This window comes from Balaenoptera physalus (assembly GCF_965194825.1).
Source record: "Balaenoptera physalus genome assembly, chromosome: 20".
NCBI lineage: Eukaryota > Metazoa > Chordata > Mammalia > Artiodactyla > Balaenopteridae > Balaenoptera > Balaenoptera physalus.
In genome coordinates, this window is record NC_138901.1 from 8,606,414 (window position 1) to 8,625,540 (window position 19,127).

The following is a 19,127-nucleotide window of genomic DNA, read 5'->3' on the forward strand; positions in this document are numbered from 1 at the left end:
AGAGTGCCTCAGTCCAGTGCATTAGAATGACCCGGGGAACTTCTAAACATCCGGATCCCAGGCCACACCCCGGACCCTTAAAATCCGTATCTCTGTGGGTGGTGCCTGGTGATCTTTAAAGTTCCAGGTGATTCTGACATGCAACCATAGTTGAGAACCGCCCCCCAGAGGACATCCAAGCAGGAGCTACGGGCCGGCTGCCCTCCCTCCGCTCCCCGCCCCTCCCACACCATCACAACCCTCCCCTCCCACCGCCCACTCCCTGCCACCCACCCCTCCCATCCCTCCACTCCCATCCCCTCCACACCCCCTCCCAGCCTCGTTGCCCACCCCCCACCAGCCCACCCCTCCCTCCTCTCCCTTCCCCGAGCCTGGCTTCCCTTGAGCCTGGGGGGTGGGGGCAGTCATCCCTACCACCGGGCAGAAGGGGCCGAGTGGGTGCTGCCCGGGACAACTCCCCTTCCAAAGCCCCCTCCCCCGGGGGTTAGTCCCAGCAGACAGCCTCTTTTGAAAGTGTTTTGCTCCTGGACACAGAAGGAACCGCAGCTTGAGAAGAAATCTATCATCCTCAGGAAATTGGTTCGGGCCGCCCCGCAGAGTGACAATAATCACAGAGGCCCTTCAGGTGCCCGGCGAAATGCATAGGTTGGATAGTAACGCACCAGCTGTCCTCGGGACGCCTGTAACCACGAGGTGGGCGGGCCGTGGGGCGAGGGCTTAAATCAGGGGACGTGGGGGGAGGCTCAGTCCCCAGAGGCTCCTTTCACAAAAAAGCGGGAGGGAGCCGCTCTGCTTTCAGTCTCCAGACACGTCTTCAGCCGGGTGAGAGCCCAGTGCTAAGCTCCCCACACTCGCACACGGCCCACCCTGCAGAGCAGCCGGGGAGGTGGTCTGGGAGGGCAGGGCTGGCCTTGACTGGAACTGGCCAGCTGTCCTGGCAGCAAAAACCCTGAGCAAGCTGACCAGCCAGAAGACTGAAGGGGGAGCAATTTGTCCAGTGACCTCAGGCAAGCCTGAGCTTCTAAAAATTAAGCACAATAATACCTCGTTCCTGAGGCTGCTCTGAAGATTAAATGACACCACGGACAGAAGAGCCAGCCTCCGCGGTGTAATCTCCCTCCCTCCCTCCCTCCCTGTACACCCCCAAGAATCAGGGCATGGGCTTGGCTATCCCACAGGCCCTGGACGTGCACCTCCCGTGGTGGCAGCCACACGTGACCACTGAGCACTTGGAGCGGGGCTGGTGCAAACCCAGATGAGCTGTGAGTGTAAAATACACACTGGAGTTTGAAGACGCAGCTTAAAAAAACAAGTACTCTCACTAATAATTTCTATATTGTATACTGAAACAATATTTTTGGTATATTAAGTTAAATATATTATTACAATTAATTTCACCTGTTTCTTTTTACTTGTTTTAATGTGGCTACCGAAAATCTAAAATTACTGGTGTGGCCCGCATTATATCCACATTGGACAGGGCTGCCTCAGATGGAATCAAAAGGAGTCCATCCCACGCCACAACTACTGAAACCCGCGCGCCTAGAGCCTGTTCTCCAAAATGGGTTCCCACGCCCAGAGACTCGACATCCTGGCCCTCACTCTGCACATCGATGTTATGCTGGTGGTACCTTCCTTGTCCCACAGCCACTTGCTCACACAGGGCTACGTGGTGGCTTTTGCCTTGCAGTTAGGGCTGCCAGGTAAAATAGGGAATACCCGATTAAATCTGAATTTCAGATAAACAACACAGAATTTTTTTAAAGTGTAAGTATATCCCATGCACTATTCAGGACATACTTATACTCAAAAAAAAATTCCTTGTTTATCTGAAATTCAAACTGAACTTGGGCAACCTTCTTTGTTTTGATTTGCTAAATCCGGCAGCCCTTCTTGGAGCGGGGCTTGGGGTTTGGGTGTGCAGAGTAGAGAGCGTCCACTCTGGGTTCAGGTTCTGGCTCTGCCACCTGCCAGCTCTGTTTCCCTGACCTCGAGGCCTCAGTTTCTCATCTGCAAAATGGAGATGACAGTAATGGTCCCTGCTTTGTATGACTGTCGTGGGGAGGAGACGAGACAGTGCACAGGAAACCTGGCACGTCGGAAGTGCTCCTCTGCCGTGTCGCGGATGAGAAAGAGGGAACGCAGCAACGGCCTGGGGTCCAGCTCTCACAGCCAGGGTAAGACGCTCTCCTCCCCCAAAAGGGGGTGTGCTGGGGGTGTCAGGTACAAAGGTGCACATTTCCCATGACACTGTGGCATTCAAACTCCGGGACCCCAAGGGGAAGTGTCCTGCCTGGTGGGTACAGAAGGCAGCCCTTGTCTGCTGGACCCTGGGCTTGCTCGTGCCCCTTGACCCCTGAGTGAGGAAAGCCAGAGCCAATCAGAGGGGTGACAGGGCTTTGCCAGGTTCTCCTGGGCCTCTCTGAACCACTAGACTGAAAGAAGGTAAAGAGATTTGGTTAAGATGAGCGGAAATCACCCAGCTAACCATCAGGCAGCATGCCAAGCATTCCCAGGCTTGTCTCCTCCTCCGGATCATAATTTCTGCGAACCGTGTCACTGCATGATGACGTTGTTTGTTAAATCAAAGCAAAGGGTCCCCACATTCAGTTAATCACTGCCAGTCTGCCAGGTTCCTGTTACAGGTATAGATGTGCTCGGCCTTCAGAGGGGACACTTTGAAAAGAATGACACACAGAAGCAGGTCCGCTGCTTCAGCAAACATCATTTCCTGAGTGCCAGCTGCCGCCTGGCCCTTCCAAGCCCCAGCAAGCTCTCCACGTGCCCTGCAAGGCATCGAGCAGAGACCCCTCCCAATTGCCACTCCCCCAACAGGAACAGCCAGGTAAAAGGCTGCGCTTTCCAAATGCCCTTGGAGCTAAGTGTGACACACCTAGGTGCCCACAGGACTTGTTCCCTCTGGAGGCTCCAGGGGAGAATCCATTTCCTTGCCCTTTCCAGGTCGTAGAGGCCGCCACACTCCGTGGCACGTGGCCCCTCCCACCCCCTTCAAATTCCGCATCTCCTCTCCTGTCTCTGACCCTCTGATAAGGACCCTTGTGATGACCCCGGGCCCACGTGGCTAGTTCATGACGGCCTCCACCCCAGATTTCTTAACTTCATCGCATCTGCAAAGCCCCTTTCGCCTTGTAAGGCGACATAGTCACAGGTGCTGGGGGTTGGGGTGTGGACATCTTTGGGGGCCATTATTCAGTTGACCACAGTAACTGTCCTCTTCATCCCACGCCCACTACACCCCTGTCCCTTTTGGCCTCGAAGGGTGACTGCAAAACCCTCTGGTCCTGGAATTGCCCAGGTGAGAGCCAGCACCAGGCTCTGTGCTCAGGTACACCCCACCTTCAGGGGACACCTGTCGACCTCTCCCGGGGACTCTCTCTTCACATCCTGGTGGTGGCACCAGGATGGGCTGGCAGGGTCTACAGCTTAGCAAGCATCCAGCTGGGGACGAGATGTTGGTTTCTGCTTCCTGCAGCCCTCCCCAACTCTGGGCGTTCTACTGGGGTACCACGCCCTCTCCCGTGTCGGTGGGAAGAAGCGGGGAAAGGCTCTCACTGCAAACCTGTCTTCCCCATAAGCCCGAGGATGCTGGCAATGTCCTGTCTTGAGAAAGAGAGGCCAGATGCAGGGCAGCTGGACCTCATGAAAAGGCGCAGGACAGACAGCCCCAGGTGGCACAAGATGGGTCAGGTGAGTAGGACAGAGAATTGGCACTAAAGAGCCACAGAGAGGAAACTGTCAGCTGGGACCAGAGCTGGTCTCGAAGGACAGGTGAGCTCTGCTTAAGTGAGAACACGTGGGGTGTCTCAGGCTGGGCTGACCAGAATGGTCAGAGCGGGGTGTCTTTGTGCGGACAAAGGCGCTGACCCAGGAGGTCAGATTGATGAAGCCGGTGGCGTGGGCTCTGGAGGGCCTTGAATGCCGAGATAACTCTGGAAACCACATACGTAACAACATGTGTATCATGTGTGTTTGCCCAAGCCTGAAGAATGGTGCACAAGGACCCACACAGGCCACAGGTTGTCTTGGCCTGAACTGGGGTGGGGCAGGGGACCATCAGCTCCTTCCCATGCCTCTCCGCTGCTTAAGGAACACGTGATTTGTGTGTTTGTGTTGTTTCATTTTGTTAATACAACGAAGTAGAAAGGGAAAAAGATGATGGATTGGATTTAGCCTACAGCTCACAGAGACCATGTAGGCCTCTGAGCAGAACGGCCAGGCGGCGCGTGGCTGGTTTGTTTCTGACCCCGCCTGTGGTCAGCAGTGCCACCAAGAGCCGTGATGGAGTAAAATTTATGTTTTTGAGGCAGGACAAGAAAATGTAAGCATAACTAACTCCCTGCCCAGGTTGGGCCCTCCCTAATGGGCAGTGCATACGTTAACCAGACCTCCTCAAAGGCAGGAATGTCTACTCAACCATAAAGATCAACTTTTCTTCCTTTTTTCAGACACCAGCAATGAATTCCTTAAGAACATTCCTATCCTAACGCTGTCAGGGGTCATGGTGACCTGCTGCTTGCCTCCGATGTGCAGATCTGGACTAACTATGTACCGTTGGTGAACTCTGTAAAATGTCAGTGTGTCATTTCGTCTCAAAAACACATATAACTGTGCCTTCGACGTCTAAGAAGTGAAGCACCCCTCAGAGCTTTCTGAGAAACTGTCTCCTGGGTTGTAATCCTCAGGTTGGCTTGAATTAAATCCTGTTTCTCTTTTCAACCGCCTATTGGTTAATTTTTGTCGACAGTGGCCACCAGCGAGCACAGCGGGGGCCGTGGAGCAGCCCCTTCGGTTTCCGCCCAGGACACCTCTCTCCCCCTGCCCCTGAGGCTCTGGTCCTCGGGGAAAGTCCTCACGGTCTCCAGGAAACTCGGACACCGAAGGCTGACGCTCCTCGCTGGGATGACCCAGGATTCTGCTCCAATCGCATGAGCTGAAGCCTTGCCAAAGCCACTTGTATTTGTTCCCAAACCTGTGCGTGCCAGCTGACCTTGTTCAATAATTACATGATCTAATAAAGGATGATGTAGACTGCTGAAATACTGTAAAACAAACAAAACAGAAGTGTTGCTCCTATTTGAAATAAAAACAAAACAAATCTAAGCTGTGTCGACAGAAATGATTAATCAATTAACAATCTATAATAGGGATAGAAAAAAATTTTATTTGAGCCAAACAGGACTACAGCCTGGGAGACAGCCTCTTAGATAACTCTGAGCAACTGCTCAGAAGCAGCAGGGTTTTCAGCAACGTTTTGTATCTTGTCAAAACAAAACATTAAACAAGTCAGGAATACAGTCCTTAAAGGTTTCCAAAAAAAAAAAAAACAAAACCTATCAGCAGGTACACAGTGAGTCAGTATAGCCTTGGCACCTGGGAAGGGAGTCTTATCATTGAAGGAGTACCAGCATTGGCCTCCCAGGAAGGGAGGCATTTCATCTTTATTTTTTGTTTATTTGTTTTTGGCTGCGTCGGGTCTTAGTTGCGGCACGGGGGATCTCTCGTTGCGGAGCGCAGGCTCTCTGCTTGTGGCACGCGGGCTTTGCTGCTCCACGGCATGAGGGATCTTAGTTCCCTGACCAGGAATTGAACCTGCGTCCCCTGCACTGGAAGGCAGATTCTTTACCACTGGACCACCTGGGAAGTCCCCATCTTTATTTTTCACATGGACATTCTTTACTTCTGGCCAACGCACCTTTTTCTTTAATGATTAAAGCAGATGTACACGTATGTTTGATAGGCCACAAGCAGGCTGTTGTAGTTAGCATAAAATTCATGTTAAATCGTGTATAAGCCATAATGATTTCCCCATACCTCAATATTGAAAATTTCTTCCATTAGTTGAATACTGTGGAGTCTATAAAGCTAAAAATATTTCTTGTTTAGTTAGGTGTGAGAGGGACAACTCTACAAGATTGGGGAGGGGGTGGGTCATAAAAATCTAGATGAATTTGCTCAGATTACTTTGCAAGCATATTCAAGACCTCCCTAAAAATTTTTAGACCATGCCCACCAAAAATAAAAGGCCTCAGCTTCCTATCAAAACATTAGTGAATGGATGTTACCTTCTTCCATTTTACATTAAAACAAAATGTATGTAACATGTCTGCTTTTTTTAATCCCCGCTTTACCTGACTTTTTGGATAAACCTAATTCCAATCAGATTCCGCTGGTTTAGAAGGTTAAGAATCTCTACTCTATAGTCCCCAGCTGGCTGGGTGACGTGGGGCAGGGGCTGGAGGTCATATCTGAACCCTAGGGGAGGCCTGGATGATAAAAGGATGCAAAGTGCAAAGGCCAGAATCAGCAAATCCAGAGACAGAAAACAGATTAGAGGTGCCCAGGGGCTGGGGGGAGAGGGCTGGGAATGACTGCTAAAGGGGAGGGGGCTTCCTCTCGGAGTGATGGAAATATTCTGGAACTAGGTAGGAGCTGAAGGTTTCACAACATTGTAAATATACTTTAAAAAAAACCAAACAAACTGAACCGCACACTTGAAAGTGGTTAAAATAGTACATTTTATGTTCTGTGGGTTTTACAAGACAGTCCTGCCTGCTGTCCTGAGCACTCTCTGTACCTCTCGGCTTATTCCGAGCTGTGACTACATACAGCCTCGGTTTTATGGATTTGATCTGCTCTTCTGACTTGTCCTCTCAACACGCCCTTCTTTCCATGTTTGTTTGTAAAATGCACTGAAAAATCCAGGGAAGAACGTAAATGACCATCATGATGTGCCAGCTAAGACGTCTGAGTGCTTTACACAATTGGCTAACCCAACCCTCACAAGTGCCATCTGGCAGGAATCACCGTCATTATGACCATCATCCCCATTTTACTGAAAGTGAGGCACAAACAGGGAAGTGGCCGGCCGGAGGTCACACTGCAGGCCAGCGGTGGAGCCTTTGGCTACGTCTGCCCGGCGGTACTGCTCCGTCCAGGTCATCTGAGCTGACGAGCTGCCGCTCCCAGCACTGCCCGTGGTGGCCATCCCTCCCCTGGCACCTGCAGCTCTTTTAGATTATTGGTCCGTAAAGACCCACCAGAGGCTGGCCTTGAAGTTGCAAAGCTACATCTCGGCCTTGGTGGGCACCAGCGGGCCAGACCCTCTCGGGAGATGAGCTGCAGGAACGAGGTGGGTGTGAAGTCGGGAGGGTCACCAAGTACGTCAGGCAGGTACCTGGCTCTGGCACGACTAGGTCCAAAGTCCAAGATAACTTTTCTACACCGCATAAAAAAATGTATGTACTGTCTGTAACGCCCTGACCACAACACGAAGATAGCATGGAACGCTCTGAGGATGGAACTACGTGTAGAACCACCACCATCACAGCTCAAAAAAACACAGGCTGGTTTTTCCTTTCTGCACATCAACAGATGGCAAAACATTCAAAGACAGTGGGACTTGGGAGAATTCTCTGCTGTGAAGTATGGCCCCAGCCAGTGCCAGCAGAGCCCCCAACCTCTGTAACAAAGCCTCCTGACCCCGCGATACGTGCGCACACTAGGCGTCGCGGGGGGGGGTAGATTTCAGATCTTGGAGGGTATTTTATTGTGTTAACTTTTAAATTCTCTGAATGTTCAGACTTGTTGAAGTCGAACAAGTCTGACTCGGCGAGGTGGGGGGGTTCTGCGCCCACCGAGAAGCCCGGGGTCGGGGTGCTCGGGGACTAACTTACAGGTCCAGGGCACTGGCAGCACTGAGGGTGTGTGACCGTGAGTCACTCTTCAGTCGGGGACCGTGCTGCCCGCTGTGCCCCTCGGAGGCCAAGGTGACACTCTCAGCGCGTGGTCACCGGGCACGGAACCCATAACGTGTATGAAAAGTCTCCTTGGGGTCTGCCTCCTTTTATTTATATTCTCATACAAAACAGGGCATTAAGCAGGTCAGCACTCAAAAACTATGTAGACAAGAGTTAAACCAAACAAACTTGGAAAGTGCTAAACAAAACAATTACATTTCAGGCACACAGAACCAGGCAGAAACGAACTCAGCAGTTTTTCACCCAGCGCACACACAAATCTTCCAGTGAACTCACCTTCAAAGACAGCACACTTCATCAGTTTTTATTTGACTTCAGCAAGTCTGAATATTCAGAGAATTTAAAACTGTTACCACAATAAAATACCCTCCAAGATCTAAAATCTACCTTCCACCAAGAATCCGACGCAGCCGGTGCCCTGCAGCGACCAATCAGCCCCCTCCTTCCAAGTCTACGGGCTCCACCCCAGTGACTTCCTAACCCACCACTGCAGGCACACCTGGACATCTGCCCACCACCACGTGGGGCCCTCCTGGCCCACACCAGGCACAACAAGCCGAACTTTGACAAAGCCCCCCATAACTCAACACCAGCCCATCTATTCCTACCTATTCCTCCCTTTCTCTCGCTGTGCAGTTCCCCAGTTTCCCCCCAATTTTTGAGTTCCCCACACCCTCTCAAGCACTTTCACACTTCCTCCCTTCGGTCACATGTTTCATCGGCTGGAAACGGCCTTTACTTCCTCACAGGGCCGCATTCTGCCGGGTCCCACTGGAAACGCTCCTTCCTGGGGTCCAGGGCACTTCCTGCCTCTGCATCCCAAACCCTGGAACACCAGGGACCGCTTTTCTCGACAGCCCCTCCAAAGCAGAGACGTAACACTTTGACCGCTGTAGGTACTTCGATGAGTTGAAGAATCACTTCTCCATCTGTGTGCTGACAACAAAACAGGCAAAGGTAGAAGGAAGAATGCTGCTTCACGAAGGAGCAGGCTGAACCACACCAAGAAAATAAAAACTAAAAGCAGTTCCACAAGCAGTTACTGTGTGAGATCCCCAGGAAAGATCAACATGTGGATTCTCCCCAAAGTGGAACCTATCTCAGCCTTTCTTCAGGAAGTGAAAGGGCATCTGTGTGCCACGATCTGTCACTGCCCCCTCCAACAGGTTCTAGACCTGCGCGGTTCCACGAGGTCCCACACAGCGGCCACTAGGCACATGCGGCCATTTACATTTAAATTAAAATTCCACTCCAGGCTTGGGGCCGCTCTACAGGACGGCACAGGTTATAGACCGTTTCCAGCATCGCAGAAAGTTCTGCTAGACTGTGCTGCTCTGTACACAGGGCTCTTTTGAAGTTATACTTTTCAGTACATCATCTTCTTGTTTAAATCCCATACTAACCTCCCACTATTCTCTGGACAAAGCCCCAAATCCTAACATAAGCCACAGGCCCTGTGTCGTCTGGCCCTTCCTCACCTTTCCAGCTTCGTTTCACACCGTTTTCCACTTTGCTTTCCAGGCTACAACGGCCTTTTTCCAGTTCCTCTGCTAGCCATATTCGCTAGGCCACTGGACCTTTGCACATGCTGCCCCCTGGCCTTCCCAACAAACTCCTACTCATTCTTGAGTCCTTCAGAGTCCAGCTCAAGGGTCTCATCCTCAGGAAAGCTTTCCAGTCTCCGTCAGATTCTTTGAGACACATATTCTCATTAGACTATGCTCTCCTTCAGAGCACTCACCTCAGACTGAATTATACCCTCTTTAGGGCGATCACTTAATCTTATCTCCCCAACTGGGCTGTAGCTTCCTGAGAACAAGGGCCGTAACATCTCTGTATCCCTAACACTTAGCATGGTGGCTGGCCAAAGAATCAAAACATATTTATTGAATAAAACAAATTACATCAACACTGTTTACAGGTTTTCTTCTTTCAGTGAAAGTCCTGTTTGCAGTATCATACATGATCATCAAACTGCTGCTAGAATGTTCACACCTGTTACTGCAAATTCAAAACCCAGGAAAAACCTCTCCTGGGAATTTACTTTAGGTCAGGGTCGGGCTGTCTGGTACAAGGTTGCACCCACAACTGGGCAGGTTCAACAACACAGGAGCCTCTCCCCAGACCATCGGCCTCAGGACACTGCGTCTCCATGCTTGACATACCTGGATCCCCCAAACTGAGGTCACTCCGAATACGCTCACCGACAAGAAGGAGCAAAGAAAGGTTGCATGCCTTCATCCAATCGCCGGGGTCTGGAGAGCTCTTATTGTCTGAGAAAAACCTGGGAAAAGAAAGTGATACCACGTGCTCTAGGCGGATGTCTCACTGGATGTTTACACACCTCCAGAAACTCATGCTGGCCCCCCAGCCGGGGAACCCAAGGCTCTTCTGCGGGGTGCAGCGCGTCCTACAGTAGCCCCTCACCCCGATTTTGGTGCCTACATTCTGTCTCCTCCGTCCAAGTCGCAGTTGCTATGCGGGGGGCGGTCCCTTAAGTCCGGGCCCCCAGAGCTTCGTTCCCGCCCCGGGGCGGGAACCGGCGCCGCGGGCCAGCATCACCCTGCGGGCCGAGGGTCGGCCACCCGTCGGGGGCGAGAGCGCACATCCCCTAGGACACCAGAGAGCACGTGTCGCCTCTCTCTTCCTAATCCCGAGCCAAAGCCGTTCCGCACACGCACTTCCGGCCGTACGTGACGACTTACCATAGAGACGACACCTAGAAGGTCGCCCTTAGCTTTGAAACTGGGTCCTCCATGGCCGCCTTAAAGGGGCCGCAGCCGCGAGATGTTGATTAAAGGGGGCGAGCGCCCTAGCGAGAGGGGAGGGTCCTAGAGCAAGGGAATCAGAAGGCCATCTAGGTGCCTGGTGCTGAGCGTGAATTATCCCTTTACTCCTAATGCAACCTTAGGCAGGGTGTAGGTACAATGATCACTCCTGTTTTCCAGGTGAGAAGAGCGCTGCTGCAGAGAAGATGAGTTACTTTCCCAAGCTTGGCCAGCCAGGAAGCCATCCGCCCTCTGCTTTCTATGTTAGGAATCACAACCCAGCAGTCTTGGAATCTGCCTTTAGGCAGGGCGGCGCTCTGGTTAGCCACAGGCCCCCTCCACTCCCTATTGCTTTCCACCCACTGTTCTCCACATTTACAGCACCCTAGGTCCCAGGAAGGTGGTTGAATTTGTGACTTGGGGCCTCCAGGCTAAAAATCCCAACTCATTGGCACTCAAATCCTTCAGAATCTAGCCTGGTATGCCGCCGCTCTCTCCCTCCCTCAATTACAAGGAACTTCTCACCATGCCCCCTGAACACCCAACCCTGCCAGCCTCATCTTCCCAGAAGTCTTGAAGGACAGGATTTGTTTTTGCACGTGTAGTTCCTCACAGAGCCGGGCACCTGGGCGCTGCTCACTCCAGGTGCTGAGTGACATGGGAGGAGGTGAAGCAATCTGTCAGACAGGCTCTGTTTTGCTACTTACCATGTGGCTTAACCTCATGGGCCTCTGTTTCTCTGTATGTGAGATAAAAAGGCTGGACCGGGTCCCAGCCTTCATTTATCAGTAAACCTCTTTTTTTTAGATGCAATATTTTTCCAGAAATCCAGTAGTTAAGACAGATAAGCTTTCTAAAACCCAACAACGAAAAGACAAGAAACCCTATTTAAAAATGGGCAAAGGACTCGAATAAACATATCTCCAAAGGAGACATACAAATGACTGATAACCACATGAAAAGATGCTCAACATCATTAGTCATGGTACCACAGTGAGATACCACTCCTATCCACTAGGATGGCTAGAATCCAAAAATCTGAAAATAAGAACCGTTGGGGAGGATGTAGAGAAATTGGAACCCTTGTACATTGCTGGTGGGAATGTAAAACGATGCTGCTGTGGAAAATAGTTTGGAAGTTCCTCAAAAAGTTAAACATAGAATTGTCATGTGACCCAAAATTCCACTCATAGGTATATACCCCAAAGAATTTAAAATAAAGAGTCAGACAGATACTTGTGCACCCATGTTCATAGCAGCTTTATTCACAAAAGCTACAAGGTGGAAACAACCTGAGTGTCCATCAACAGATGCAAGGATAAACAAAATGTGGTCTATACATACAGTGGAATATTATTCAGCCGTAAAAGGAACAAAGTTTTGACATATGCTACCACGTGGACGAATCTTGAAAGCAGTGAAAGAAACCAGACAGGAAAGGTCTCATATTGTATGATTCTATTCATATGAAATATCTAGCATAGGCGGTTCTTAGAGACAAAGTAGATTAGAGGTTACAGGGTTGGGGGGAGTGGAGAATGAGGAGTTACTGCTTAATGGTCATGGAGTTTCTATTTGGGGTGATGAAAAAACTTTGGAAGTAGATAGTGGTGATGGTTGCATAACATTGTGAATGTACTTAACGCCACAGACTGTACATTTTAAAATGGTTGGGGACTTCCCTGGTGGCACAGTGGTTAAGAATCTGCCTGCCAATGCAGGGGACACGGATTTGAGTCCTGGTCCGGGAAGATCCCACATGCCGCGGAGCAACTAAGCCCGTGCGCCACAACTACTGAGCCCGCGCTCTAGAGCCCACGAGCCACAACTACTGAGCCTGTGTGCTGCAACTACTGAAGCCCACGAGCCTAGAGCCCATGCTCTGCAACAAGAGAAGCCACCGCAGTGAGAAGCCTGCGCTCCGCAACGAAGAGTAGCCCCTGCTCGCCCCAACCAGAGAAAGCCCGCGCGCAGCAACGAAGACCGAATGCAGCCAAAAATAAAATTAATTAATTAATTAATTTTAAAAAATGGTTGGGAATTCCCTGGCGGTCCAGTGGTTAGGATTCTGCACTTTCACTGCCGAGGGTGCGGGTTTGATCCCTGGTCGGGGAACTAAGATCCCGCAAGCCGCATGGCCAAAAACAAAAAATTAAAATGGTAAGTTTTATGTCAGGTATATTTTACCATAATAAAAATTTTTCCTAATTAAAAATGCTTAAAATAGCAACTTTTATGTTATTTATATTTTAGCACAATAAAAAAAGAGAAAGTGGATAGACAGTCCTTCAAGATACACTTTTTTAAAATTAATAAATAAATTTATTTATTTATTTTTGGCTGTGTTGGGTCTTCATTGCTGCGCTCAGGCTTTCTCTAGTTGCGGTGAGCGGGGGCTACTCTTCGTTGTGGTGCGCGGGCTTCTCATTGTCCTGGCTTCTCTTGTTGTGGAGCACGGACTCTAGGCGCCCGGGCTTCAGTAGTTGTGGCACGTGGGCTCAAGAGCGCAGGCTCAGTAGTTGTGGCGCACGGGCTTAGTTGCTCCACGGCATGTGGGATCTTCCCGGACCAGAGCTGGAACCCGTGTCCCTTGCATTGGTAGGCAGATTCTTAACCACTGCGCCACCAGGCAAGTCCCAAGATATACTTTTAAGTGAAGAGAAAAGCAAGGTGGAGAAAAATATGTTTGCCGTGCTACCATTTACTTTAGAAAGAATATTTATGTGTGGGGGAAAGAATAGATAAAGTAGGAGTTGCTCTGGTGGAAACAGGACAGCCCCCCAAGATCTTGAGCCAGCCTGGTCCCAGAGGTCTCCCGTAAGTTCTGTGGACCCCTCAGCCCACAGAGCAGAGGGTGCCAACCATGGGACACCCCCAGGGCTCTTCCCAGCTCTCAGGTCCTTGATCTCGGAGTGAAATGGCCTGAAAGGGAGTCCTTGATAGAGTCAGACACACACCCCAGCCTTGGGGAAAGCAGAGGCTTAAGGGAAAGGTTGGCATGGAACCCAATGCTAGAAACGCTATAGGGGAGGACAGTTCCTGGGAGCTACTAGTGACTTGCAACTGTCCAGACCATTCTACACTATTCCCAGTGAGAAAGTTCTTAGGGTCTCCAGTTGAACATTCTCTAGAGCACTGGACGTTAAACAAACATGTCTTTGCATCCTGTTTCCGTCTGCTGAAATGCTGCCCGGATGTGGGTTCTTAACATTGAACCTCCAGCCCTTGTCTGTGACCGCACCTCAAGACAACAGTTTTCATTTGTTCTCCTACATGATGAGTGTGCTGGTGCCTGAGGGGGTGATGGAGGGAAACTTCGAACCCACAGGAGGAGACTTGTGAGAACATGTGTGGCGGATGTCACACCTGCGTGTGCCTCCTGGAATGTTCCCCAGCTGTCTCCTGCCCAGTCCATTCCAGCCCCTTCCTGGGGTCAGCCCAGCTGGTCGAGGCATGGGGACGGCATGCTTGTTTTCCCCCAAGAATACGTGCGTGTGTGTGTGTGTGTGTCTGTTAGAGGAGGCTATGTACTGTGGATGGGCCTTAGCATTTATGATGTTTGCTCCTCTGGATTATGTAAGAGTGTTAAAGCTGGCAGGAGTCCAGTCTTTCAAAAAGATGGTACACTTTAGTAGCAATGGATAATCAAACTGTGGTCTCTAAGAAGTAATTTTTTATGTTAACAATGACTGTGGGACACAAAAGGCCTATAGCAGAAAAGTTAATTAAAATTGAGCTAAAGAATAGTTCTGTCAAGATTTTGAGCTTCTCTCTCCGTCCACTAGAGGGTGGAATCCTACACCAGACTGTTCTCTTTTGTAACTTGGCACAAAGTTTTTTGGATTTTGTGTTTTGGGGTTTTTTTGTTTTTGTTTTTGTAATTTAGTCAAGACCTTATTCACTGGAAAGTTATACGGAAGGTTGACCTGCAGGGTTGGGCTCTTTCTTAGGAAACTGCCAGGGAGTCCCAGCTACACACAGTTCCTGGGAAGTATTTATCATGTCACAGGTCAGCTGAACAAGCTTGCTCATAGGACACTTGGCACTTGGGCATCAGAGCACGTTGTATTGCAGCTTTCTGTCCAGAGTCACTCCCTGTGACAACAGGTGGTTCTACTCAGCATGAAAGATTTTCTTTGTTGAGGAATCCAGTGCAACACATACCAGTATTTGAAGTTCCAGACAGGGTGTTAAGGGTTTAGAAGCATCTCTGGCCAGAACATTGTTCATGCTTGAAATTGAAAGGTACAAATCAAGACTGAAAAAAGTTTGTGCAAAGTCAATGTGGTTGTCTGTTGGAAACGTGCTATTGATCTGGAAAAAAAAAAGAGTTACCACTCTGGAAGTGTAATTTTAAGTAGAGTGCTACATGTTCTCTGGTTTATGAACCTGCTTGACAGCCTCCGGATGGACTGAACAAATGCTGAACACTCACTGCTGGTCGAGTGAGGCCAGGACAGAAAGCGAAACAGAGGTAACTCCTTACCCTCACGGAGCTGATAATCCAGTGCAGGGGAGACAGCAACATCACTAGAGTAGCGGACAGTGTGATTGCTATGGGTGGGGGTGGGTAGAAAAGTGGACTAGGAAGGAGTCGAGGGTGAGGTTTGCAATTTTAGTTACGGTAGTCAGGAAGGGCCTGGATATTTGACCTTTAGCAAAATCCTAAAAGAAGTGGGTAAGTCATGTGACACCCTGGAAGAACATCCCAGGCAGAGGGAACAGCCAACGCAAAGGCAGCCAAAGCAGCCAATACAATAAACGGTGAGCAAGAAGGGTTTACGAGGAGGGATGCAGGGGCCTGGGGACCAGGTCTTGCAGAATCTTGCAGGAAATTGTGAGACTTTGGCTTTTACTCTGAGTTAGCGTCAGTAGCTCACATTTTCTCTTCTCATCTTTTAGGGACCTTTTCTCACACCCACCCCCAATAAAGTAGTTTATATTAGAAGTATTGATATTTCCTGTTCTCATGTTAACAAATTTGCCCATTGAGCTGATCCCAGATCTGTGCAGAGAGAGTGTTATCTTTGCCCTGGCGCCTGAAGGAGCCTCTCACTCTTGGCTCTGTTGAACCATAACTTCGGTGTCCTGAGATGAGTGACATGGAAAAAATGTTTAGACGTGACAAGTAAAGTTCCTGGGACAAATGACCTTCTGCACATATGAAGGCCCTTGCCCTTCACCTTGTAGACGAAGGCAGAGGCTGCCCGGATGTCTGCCTGTCTCAGCAGCAAGGATGCTGGTCCCTGGCCACCCGTGCATGCCTCCACCAGAGCTGACCGTGCTTTGTGATTATTTTCCTGCCTGTTTCCACCTGATAGGAACAGTATACTTGTCTTTTCAACAAAGTGTAGATGTGTGTCATTTAAATCATTCGATTACCATCAAGAAAACTACAAGAAGTACATCTCTCTATAATCTTTACGAGGTACAAGCCTTTTTTGGTTGTAAGTGGATACACATAAGGAATGCATTTTAAAAAATTCGTCATTCTGATTTTTTTTTTCCAATCAGTTTTACAGCTCCAGCAGAAAAGGAGGTCTTTATTACAAATTTAATTAGAGTGGAGCTGAGTAAGTCATTGGAAGCTCACGTGTCTCTTCGGCCTGTCAGCTCTGCAGTTATGTGATGGTTGCACAATGCTGCCACCAGCAGCAGGACATTGAGATTACTGTATGGAGGTAAAATAGGACTCCTGGACTTCCCTGGTGGCACAGTGGTTAAGAATCCGCCTGCCAATGCAGGGGACACGGGTTCCAGCCCTGGTCCGGGAAGGTCTCACATACTGCGGAGTAACTAAGCCCGTGCGCCACAACTACTGAGCCTGAGCTCTAGAGCCCGCGAGCCACAACTACTGAGCCCGCGTGACACAACTACTGAAGCCCGTGCGCCTAGAGCCCGTGCTCCACAACAGAGAGAAGCCACCGCAATGAGAAGCCCGCGCACCGCAATGAAGAGTAGCCCCCGCTCGCCACAACTGGAGAAAGCCCGTGTGCAGCAATGAAGACCCAATGCAGCCAAAAATAAATTAATTAATTAATTAAAAAATAAAATAAATAAAATAAAATAGGACTTCTGTTTTCTTTCAACAACAAATTCCTAGTTAACAAAACCAAGACGTGGGTTTTTAATAACTGACTTCCACCAGCAGCTATGTAGGCCGTATTCCACCTGTGTGGGCCGTCCCCGCTGAGTCAAACTTCCAACATTTGTGCCCACTTGCAAACTTTTCTTGGTTGTCATCTTCCGTCACGATGAGTTACCGTAATGAGCTATGGGCAAAGCTCCTGTAAATCCCCTTCACTAATGTGCCATCTTTGTTCCAAATTACTTGAAAGTTAATTACCCCTTTGAAAGTTAATGGGGGAGATAAAAAGAAGATATTAAGAAGTCAAAATGAAATAAAGGCCTCACTTCCTCTGGTCATGTTAGATCTGTGTAAACATTGCTTGGTGTTTGTTTTCAGTTTTTTTCTTAAGGTGATCAATAGTGCACTAGTTTTAAAAGTTCATAGGATGAGGGAATTCCTTGGTGGTCCAGTGGTTAGGACTTGGTGCTTTCACTGCCGTGGCCCGGGTTCAATTCCTGGTTGGGGAACTAAGATCCCTAAAGCCGTGCAGCACGGCCAAAAAAAAAAAAAAATGTTCATAGGATGAAAAGGCTGACACTAAACAGCAGTTCCCCACTTCCCACAGCCCTCCGCGCTCAGCTTAGCTCCTTCCTAGTTCACTCATCTCCCTGTTTCTGAATAACCTGTATGTGCTGCTCTTTTTGACTCACCATCTTCATCCTGGCCTGTTGCCTTCCTTCCTGGTGGATTCAGGCTGAGCTCTCACCACCTCCCCTCTGCTTCCCTTTGTCCATCTTCCCAATGCAAGCATCCTATATCATTTCTGTTTTCACCATTCAGAGGTTACACTATCGTGCATGTGCAAAATCACTGTTTGCCTTTTTATCTTCCCCCATGGTTGTCTTGCCGTTTCTCTGGCTGAGCTTTCTTTGGACCTCTTGCTGATTCTTCCTGCATTTACAGTAGCCTCTTAGCATAACTTGACATGAGCGAGGTCAACCACATTAAGTAATCTATCCATCCTAATTTTTTTTTAGATGAGTGAAAGAAGACTTAAAACAATTTAGTTATGAGTATGTGTGAAAGTTTTATCACTATCTCGTAGGCAAGGGGAGAGGCCCCTGTAGGCCAAATCAAAAGTTCATTTTTTTGGATGCAACTAGAGATGATCATACTAAGTGAAGTAAGTCAGAAAGAGAAAGACAAATACCGTATGATATCACTTATATGTGGAATCTAAAATATGATACAAATGAACCTATCTATGAAGCAGAAACAGAATCACGGACATAAAGAAGAAGAGACTGGTTCCCGGAGGGGGAGGGGGGAGGGGGAGGGATGGAGTAGGAGGTTGGGGTTAGCAGATGTAAGCTATTATATATAGAATGGATAAACAACAAGGTCCTACTGTATAGCACAGAGAACTATATTCAATATCCTATGATAAACCATGATGGAAAAGAATATTAAAAAACAGAATGTATATATAACTGAATCACTTTGCTGTACAGCAGTAATTAACACAACATTGTAAATCAACTATACTTCAATTTAAAAAAAAAAGAAGTTCTTTTTTAGGTAGGTATATTTTATAAGAAAATATCATTGTCAGGTTAAATACAGTAAGAATCAATGGCTAATGGTCCTGACAGTCAGTTGGGTGGGTAGGTAATTAGTTTCCCAGATAACACCTTATGAATTTTATCAGGGATGCCAATCTCTTCCCCGAAGGAAGATATGAATTATATCAGGCTAATAAGAAAGAGGGACTATAGTCCCTCTTTTTGGCCTGGGCATCATACCTGTTTTGGTTAAATACCTGACTTGGTCAAGAAGGGCCATCTAGTTGTGTTTTTGTTCTAGGAACAAAAATGAAAGCGTCCTAGTTCAGTGCTACAGAAAAAATGTGCACAAATCCCCTGCAGGTTTATCGGATGCAGAGTCTGGAGCTGCAGGTAGGTCTGGGGCGGGCCTGGGACTCTGCCTTTCTCACTAGCTCCCAGGTGCTGCCAGTCTGGGGACCACACTTTGAGGAGTGAGGGAGGGTGTTGTTAGTCGCTTTGCACATTTCTCACGGATGGATGGTGGATTTAACTGTAGTGTATGACACAAGCACAGTTGTGATTACTGCCAGTATTTATACACACTGATGTTATTCCTTTGAGCCAGCGTTCTGTATTGGGGAAGAATTTCCCAGCACAGTTTGTAGTGGTAGCAATTTCTTATAGTCTATGCCCCTGGGCCTCTTAGAGTATGTAAACTGGGTTCTATGAGGCCTCTTACTTATGCGGGTGCAGCAAGAGGCAATGATAAACACCCGAAGTCTTCCTTGCTGTTTGCTTAAAAAATCTGGAGTCACACGTTGGGGAAATATCATTCAAAACAAAATCTCCCACCTTTCTGAGAAGCTGGGACTTTTCATCCTCAGGGCAGTGGCTGTGGAGGAGGAAGAAATTTTCCTCTGCCATTCTAGGTTCTTCTGGCTGGTCCAAGAATGAAAGTGACAGGAGA

The 19,127-nt window shown here is 48.8% G+C and overlaps 1 long non-coding RNA gene across 3 annotated transcripts; it reads right to left on the reverse strand.

Moving 5' to 3' along the window:
* Positions 1–6,518: 6,518 nt before the first annotated feature.
* On the reverse strand, positions 6,519–10,471 carry LOC309650856. Of its 3 annotated transcripts, XR_014257789.1 has the most exons (4): positions 10,224–10,471; positions 9,944–10,062; positions 7,695–8,714; positions 6,519–6,710 (listed from the first exon to the last, which is right to left on the reverse strand). It is a non-coding gene; the product is annotated as an uncharacterized lncRNA (long non-coding RNA). The 3 variants fall into 3 exon arrangements; XR_014257790.1 differs by having other exon boundaries at positions 6,519–8,714; positions 10,206–10,470; XR_014257791.1 differs by having other exon boundaries at positions 6,519–8,714; positions 10,224–10,469.
* Positions 10,472–19,127: the final 8,656 nt, after the last annotated feature.